Here is a 9,015-nt window from a genome sequence, read left to right on the forward strand (position 1 = left end):
TTTTTAGGGAGAAAGACTTCATATAGCAAAAGATGGGCACCGGAGGCCTGCTAGGGGGCCCATGAGACAGGGGGCGCGCCCCCACCCTCGTGGATGGTGGGTGGCCCCCCTCCGGTGCTTTCCTCGCCCAATATTTTTTATATATTCCAAAACTGACTTTCATGGAGTTTCAGGACTTTTGGAGTTGTGTAGAATAGGTCTCTAATATTTGCTCCTTTTCCAGCCCAGAATTCCAGCTGCCGGCATTCTCCCTCTTCATGTAAACCTTGTAAAATAAGATAGAAAAGGCATAAGTATTGTGACATAATGTGTAATAACAGCCCATAATGCAATAAATATCGATATAAAAGCATGATGCAAAATGGACGTATCAATCTACACATCGATCACGTTGATCGAGTCACTGGTAACTAAGCGGGGCAACAAGGACAAGCGTGAGGGGTCACTGATGGACCACTAACTAACCTACACTAAGCATATAGGATAATAGGTAAAGTAACAATAGCATGTCAGAAAAACAGGCTATGCATCAGAATAGGAGCTATCAAACAATAGTAGCAAAATCTAATGCAAGCATGAGAGAGAAAGAATGGGCAATATATGAATGATCAAGGGGGGTTTTCTTGCCTGGAAGCGCTGCGGAAAGGGGTTGATCGTCAGGTGTGTAGTCCTACCCAGGAGCAGCATCGATCTCGGTGTCTACGGAGAGAAGATGGGGGAGAAACAATAAATATAAAGCAATCAAATGAACCACGATGCATGACATGGCAATATGCAATGCTAGGAGTGACCTAACGCAGTTCCACATGTTATAGACGAAGCGGGAAAACATCTGGGAATGTTTTCCCGGCGTTAGGTAGTTTTTAGATAGATGGAACAAAGGGGGAGGATCCATGTTCATCATGTTAGAGGCATGCGAAAGATGAGTGGATCGCCTATTCAGATTTGTCACATTTTTCTGAGCAATTTTCATATATAAATTATTTCCATCCGAGTTACGGATTATTTTATATGATTTTTCAAAGATTAAATGATTTTCTGAAATTACTGGAATTAATTTAATTCGAAAATATATTAAATATTAAATGCTATGGGTACACAGAAGTGTACCTAGCCTTATGCACATGTGGCTAACAGGTGGGGCTAGAGGGCCCAGTTGACCCAGTCACCAGTCAATTGTTTGATTGTTGACTGGTCAAACTGCAGATGGGCCCCAGGTGTTATGGACACTGTGATGCAGGGTAGGAACCCTAGGGGCCGATCTTTCACGAAAGGAGCGGATCCCGTGATGAACACGAAGAACGCGAGGAGGGAAACGAGGGAAAACACAAGGGGAAACACAAGAGGAACACTCAAACTAACAAGAACAAGTCACAAAAGTGCTAGATCCTCGAATACATAGGGTTCACAAGGTACACAATCAACCAAGGACGATACAAGGGTAACGGTTTTCTCCGTGAGGAGGTCTTGATGTTCTTCCCTAAAGAGGGGTCTTGAATCCAAAGGGATCTTCTCCGAAGAGGCCGCGGTCTCTCACGAGGAGTAGATCCGATGTGGATGAGCGAAGCTCTATCTCTCAAAATGAGCTAAACCAACGCTAACCCTAGAAAGTTGGACGAGGTGGAGTATATATAGTCTTAGTGCAAAAGAGGGGGCAAAGGGGTACATGGGATGCGGCCCAACACGCATCAGCGCACAGGCGTCGGACGTCCGGGGGTCACCGGACGTCCGGAGGATCGCGAGGGTCTGGACGTCCGGTGCCTGTCGGACGTCCGTAGTTTCGGCTCGGGTGGTCTTCGGTCGGACGTCCGGTCGGGGTCGGACGTCCGGGCGTCGGTCGTCCGTTGGGCGTCGGATGTCCATAGATTTCGTCTCGGGTGTGGGAGCATCGGTCGTCCGGAGGGGCCCGAACGTCCGGAGCCTGGAGGTCATCGGACGTCCGGTGTTCGTCGGTCGTCTGGAGCCTGGGAACTTGTAGAAGCTCTTCTTCTTCGTCTTCACGTCCATCTTCCCTTTCTTCTTCTCCTCGCTCCTTAGCTTCTCCAAGATACCTGAGTATGCACAGAGTGTCCGTACGAGGTAGTAGCCATGTCTCATGTGCATCAAAGTGGAAATGTGAGAGAAGAGATGGCACCTCGGTTTCAAGGGCTCTTGCACGTGCTCGTGTCATGGGTCCAAGAGGTGTCGTAGGAGATGTAGTTAGGTCCATGGGGATGGCCTTGGGATGCTCCGCATCACACTGGGTTGTTAGATTAGTTAAACAGGTTAATTAGATTTAGTTAATTAGACAGGGCCCACATGTCCGTCTCTGGTTAGTGGGTGGTTACCTCTAAACTATGTTAGGCTCTAATTAAAAAGGGCCATGGCCCATGTGGTAGAGATCCGGCTGGTGATAACCCACAAGTATAGGGGAACATTTGTAGCCTTTTTCGATAAATAAGAGTGTCAAACCCAACGAGGAGCTAAAGTTAGAACAAATATTCCCTCAAGTTCTATTGACCACCGGTAAAACTCTACACAGACTTATCGTTTGCTTTACCTAGAACAACAATAAAACTAGAAGTAATTTGTAGGTGTGGATAGGTTCGCAAGATAATAAAGAACGTGAAAATAAAAGTTAGATGTTGTTTAAATAAAGAAACAATTAAATTTAATAAAACAAGTGTGGAATAGTGGTGATAGGATTTGCGGAATTGTCCCTTAACAATTGACTACGTTACTAGACCGATAGCAGGTTTTTATGTGGGAGAGGCCACTGCTAGCATGTCGTCCCTTACTTGGAATTCTATGCACTTATGATTGGAACTATTAGCAAGCATCCGCAACTACTAATGTTCATTAAGGTAAAAACACCCAACCATAGCATCAAGATATATACTGGTCCACCTTCAATCCCGTACGTATCAATTTCTATGTTTAGGCTGAAGCTGCTATCACCCTTGCCCTCTAATGCATAGTCCTATCAACATACAACTAACCCTATGGTGTGATCCACACGCGCGCTCATATGATGGGCACCAAAGGACAACAACATAACCACAAGCAAATTAAACCAACCATAGCAATTAACCAATTACCGATAGGACAACAAAAATATACTCAGACATCATAGGATAGCAACATATCATTGGATAATAGTATCAAGCATAAAGAACCATGTTCAAGTAGAAGGTACAGCGGGTTGCGGGAGAGTTGAACGCTGAATATAGATGTGGGAAGGTGATGAAGATGTTGGTGAAGATGACCGAGTTGTTGGAGTATTTCGTCGTCACACGATGATTGCCCCGGCGGTGCTCCGGCGCCACCGAGAGAGAGGAGGAGAGAACCCCCCCCTCCTATGTTCCTATTTTCCAGCCCTTCACCGTTTCTTAAATTCCCAGATATCCTAACTCTGATTGCGCTGAAATTTTTACACATTTTTTCCATAAATCATCTTTCTTGAACTCGAAGAAGGGCCCCAACTGACTTACAGGGAGGGCACAAGACACCTGGGCGTGCCCTGGTGGGTTGTGGAGGCCTTGGGCTCTGTTAGCGTTGGTTCCACCTCCCAAAAATCATAAATATTCCAAAATAATTCTCCATAAATTTTTATCGCATTTGGACTTCGTTTGATATGGATATTCTGTGAAACAAAAAACATGCAACAAATAGGAACTGGCACTGAGCACTGGATTAATACATTAGTCGAATAAATCATATAAAATGTTGCCAAAAGTATGTGAAAGTTGTATAATATTGGCATGAAACAATTAAAAATTATTGACACGACAGAGACGTATCAGCATACCCAAGCTTAATTCCTGCTCGTCCTCGAGTAGGTAATGATAAAAAAGATAATTTTTGATGTGGAATGCTACCTAGCATAATATTGATCATATATCTAATCATGGCATGAATATTAAGATAAGAGTTATTCAAACCAATACTCTATAATTTGACATAAAGACATCAATACTCGAGCATCCCAACAAACAATCGTGTCTTTAAAAATATCAATGCTAAAGAAAGCTATCCCTACAAAATCATATAGTCTTGTCATGCTCTGTATTCTTAGCACAAAGTATTTATCATGCACAACCCCGATGACAACCCGAGCAATTGGTTCATACTTTTTAACGCGCTTCAGATTTTTCAACCCTCACGCAATACATGAGCGGAAGCCATGGATATAACACTATGGGTGGAATAGAGTATGATGATAGGGGTAAATATTGAGAAGACAAAAATAGTAAGAAAGTCTCACATCGACGCGGCTGACCAATGGGCTATGGAGATGCCCATCAATTGATATCAATGCGAGGAGTAGGGATTGCCATGCAACGAATGCACTAAGAGCTATAAGTGTATGAAATCTCAATATGAAAACTAAGTGGGTGTGCATCAATTCCCACTAGTATATGAAAGTGACAACATAGAAGAGTCTCTATATGAATAACATGGTGCTACTTTGAAGCACAAGTGTGGAATTAGCATGCCCCTTCTCTCTTTGTCTTTTTTTCTTTTTTTCTTCTTCTTTTTTTCTCTCTCTTTGTCTGGAGTCTCATCCCGACTTGTGGGTGAATCATAATCTCCATCATCCTTTCCTCACTGGGGTAATGCTCTAATAATGAATAATGATGGTCATCACAATTCTATTTACTTACAACTCAAAAGAAATAAAAATTACAACTCGATACCTAGAACAAAATATGACTCTATATGAATGCCTCTGGCAGTGTACCAGGATGTGCGATGATCTAGCGTAGCGGGGATATAAAAAACCTACAAGCCATGGAAATAACATGCTAGCTATCTTACAATCATGCAAAGCAATATGACAATGAATGCTCAAGTCATCGAAACAGAAGCTGTGGAAGTTGCATGGCAATATATCTCAGAATGGCTATGGAAAGGCCATAATAGGTAGGTATGGTGGCTATTCTGAGGAAGATATAATAAGTCTTATGTGTGATAGAGCATATCATATCACGGGGTTTGGATGCACTGGCGAAGTTTGCACCGACTCTCGAGGTGAGAAAGGGCAATGCATGGTACCGTAGAGGCTAGCAAATTGCGGAAAGGTAGGAGTGTGTATAATCCATGGACTCACATTAGTCAGAAAGAACTCATACGAAGCAAAGTATTACTACGCATGCCCCTAGGGGGATAGATTGGTAGGAAAATACCATCGCTCGTCCCCGACCGCCACTCATAAGGAAGACAGTCAATAATAAATCATGCTCCAACTTCATAGCATAACAAGAGACTATACGTGCATGCTTTGGGAATCACAAACCTTAACACCAATATTCTTACTAACCACAACCGTTTACTAGTACCTCCCACATATTATCATCTCTATATCGCAAAAATATTGCAAGGAATCAAACATATCATATTCAGTGATCCACAAGTTTTATGTAGGATTTTATGACTAACCATGCAAATGACCAATTCCCGTTGACTCTTTAAATAGATATAAGTGAAGCATGAGAGTTTAGTTATTTCTACAAAAGATCATGCTCTAATAAGAATAAGTGAAGCAAAATAGCATTCTAGAAATAATGGTTTTCTATGTAAAGAGAAACAGGCAATCCAAACTTCAAATGATATAAGTGAAGCACATGAAGCATTCTATAAAGCCATACTCAAAAAGATATAAGTGAAGTGCAATAAGCATTCTATAAATCAACAACGGACTATCTCATACCAGCATGGTGCATAAAACAAAAATGAAAACTAAACACAAAAGATGCTCCAATATTTACACATATCACGTGAACGAAACGAAGACGAAAACATGTCGATACTTATTGAAGAAAGATGGGATGCCTTCCAGGGCATCCCCAAGCTTAGACGCTTGAGTCTCCTTGGATATTTACTTGGGGTGACTTGGGCATCCCCAAGCTTGAACTCTTGCCTCTCCTCCTTCTTGTCATATCGAGACATCCTCAATCTTTGATCACTTCATCCACACAATACTCAACAGAAAGCTTGGTAAGATCCATTAGTATAATAATGCAAATCACTACTTTAAGTACTGTTGCAAACCCATTCGTATTTTGTTTTTACATTGTAACTACTATATTATAACTTTTTCATGGCTTATACCACCGATAAAATCGATAGTTTCATCGATAGTTTCATCAAAACAAGCAAAACCATGCATCAAAAACATAATATGTCTTAAACAGGACATTCTGTAACAATCTGAACATCTACCATACTTCTGTAACTCCAAAAATTCTAAAAAAAATAGGAAATAAACAATTTGTATAGAAATACTGTGCAAAAAGTTTCAGAAACTTTTGACGTTACAGTAAAAAATGTAAAATCGCGCACTACAACCAAAGTTTTATTTTTACACCGCACATACCAACAAGCAATCTAATCATCCTAAAGGTAAATCTTGGCACATTATTTTTATAATACAATGGATTTGTACAAGGGGATAATTATTTTTGTTGAAAAGTTTCTGTAATTCAAGATTCACAAAGCTTCCATGGGCATGAACAAAGTTCAAGGCATGCTCCTGCTTCCACGATGCTCGTCTTTCTCACTTTCACTTTTCTTTTTGTGAAGCTTTAGGTTCCCCTCTATATTTTTTGGTTTTTAAACTTGATAAAAGCACTCAACAAAATAAAATGACTCTCTAAAACTTTTGGGTTGTCTCCCTGACAGCGCTTTCTTTAAGGTCATTAAGCTAAGCATAAAGTGCTCAAGTAAAGAGGTTTTTCATGTATCTCCCATATCAAGTTGAATGGGGTTTTCTCGGGATTATCAAAGTAGTGTTTAATATTTTTCAAATAGAGAGCATCGAGGGTTTTACGAGGTTCCCCATCTACATGAGTAGCAAGTACAACTAATTTTTTTGGTGTTTCGTGTTCCATATCCATAAGTAAAGATAGAGAACAACTTAGAAAAGAAAAGAAAAACTACTTAGTGCTAAAGCAAACAAGCACACACAAGAATATTCACCCCACGCTATTGCTCCCCGGCAATGGCGCTAGAAAAAGGTCTTGATAGCCCACAAGTATAGGGGATCGTTTGTAGCCTTTTTCGATAAATAAGAGTGTCAAACCCAATGAGGAGATAAAGGTAGAACAAATATTCCCTCAAGTTCTATCAACCACCGATGCAACTCTACGCACACTTATCGTTTGCTTTACCTCGAACAAGAATAAAACTAGAAGTACTTTGTAGGTGTGGATAGGTTCGCTAGATAATAAAGAACGTGGAAATAAAAGTTAGGTGATGTTTAAATAAAGAAACAATTAAATTTAGTAAAACGAGTGTGGAATAGTGGTGATAGGATTTGCGGAATTGTCCCTTTCCAATTGACTACGTTACTAGACCGATAGCAAGTTTTTATGTGGGAGAGGCCACTGCTAGCATGTCGTCCCTTACTTGGAATTCTATGCACTTATGATTGGAACTATTAGAAAGCATCTGCAACTACTAACGTTCATTAAGGTAAAAACACCCAACCATAGCATTAGGATATATATTGGTCCACCTTCAATCCCATACGTATCAATTTCTATGTTTAGGCTGAAGCTGTTGTCACCCTTGCCCTCCAATGCATAGTCCTATCAACATACAAATAACCCTATGGTGTGATCCACATGCGCGCTCATATGATGGGCACCAAAGGATAACAACATAACCAAAAGCAAATTAAACCAACCATAGCAATTCACCAATTACCGATAGGACAACAAAAATCTACTCAGACATCATAGGATTGCAACATATCATTGGATAATAGTATGAAGCATAAAGCACCATGTTCAAGTAGAGGGTACAGCAGGTTGCGGGAGAGTGGATGATGTCTACTACACAACTTGTTCTTGTAGACTCGTGTTGGGCCTCCAAGCGCAGAGTTTTGTAGGACAGCAGCAAATTTCCCTCAAGTGCATGACCTAAGGTTTATCAATCTGTGGGAGGCTTAGGATGAAGATGGTCCCTTTCAAACAACCCTGCAATCAAATACAAGAAATCTATTGTGTCCCCAACACACCCAATACAATGGAAAATTGTATAGGTGCACTAGTTCGGCGAGGAGATGGTGATACAAGTGTAATATGGATGGTAGAAATATATTTTTATAATCTGAATAAATAAAAACAGCAAGGTAGCAAATAGAAAACGGGCACAAAAGCGGTATTGCAATGCTTGAAAATGAGGCCTAGGGTTTGTACTTTCACTAGTGCAATCTCTCAACAATGCTAATATAATTGGATCACATAACCATCTCTCAATGTGCAACGAAGAATCACTCCAAAGTTCTTATATAGCGTAGAACATAAGAAGAAATCATTTGTAGGGTACGAAACCACCTCAAAGCTATTCTTTCCAATCAATCTATCCAAGAGTTCATACTAAAATAACAGCAAAAAATTTCAGATTCATAATACTCAATCAAACACAGAGAACCTCCAAGAGTGCCCCAAGATTTCTATCGGAGAAACAAAGACAAGAACGTGCATCAACCCCTATGTGTAGATTACCCCAATGTCACCTCGGGAGTCCGCGAGTTGAGTGCCAAAACATATATCAAGTGAATCAAAATAATACCCCATTGTCACCACGAGTATTCATTTGCAAGACATATATCAAGTGCTCTCAAATGCATAAAAGTATTCAATCCAACAAGAAAGAAATCTCAAAGGGAAAACTCAATTCATCACAACAAGATAGAGAGGGGAAAACACCATATGATCCAACTATATTAACAAAGACCGTGATACATCAAGATCGGGCCATCTCAAGAACACGAGAGAGAGAAATTAAACACATACCTACTGGTACAAACCCTCAGCCCCGAGGGTGGACTACTCCCTCCTCATCGTGGTGGCCGCCGGGATGATGAAGATGGACACCAGTGATGATTTCCCCCTCTAGCGGAGTGCCGGAACGGGGTCTAGATTGTTTTTCGGTGGCTACAGAGGCCTGCGGTGGCAGAACTTCTCATCTAGGGTTACCCCGAGGTTTTTGGAAAATTTGGTGATTTATAGGGCAAAGAGGGGGTGTAGT

The sequence above is a fragment of the Triticum urartu genome, chromosome 5 (assembly GCF_003073215.2).
Source record: "Triticum urartu cultivar G1812 chromosome 5, Tu2.1, whole genome shotgun sequence".
Classification (NCBI taxonomy): Eukaryota; Viridiplantae; Streptophyta; class Magnoliopsida; order Poales; family Poaceae; genus Triticum; species Triticum urartu.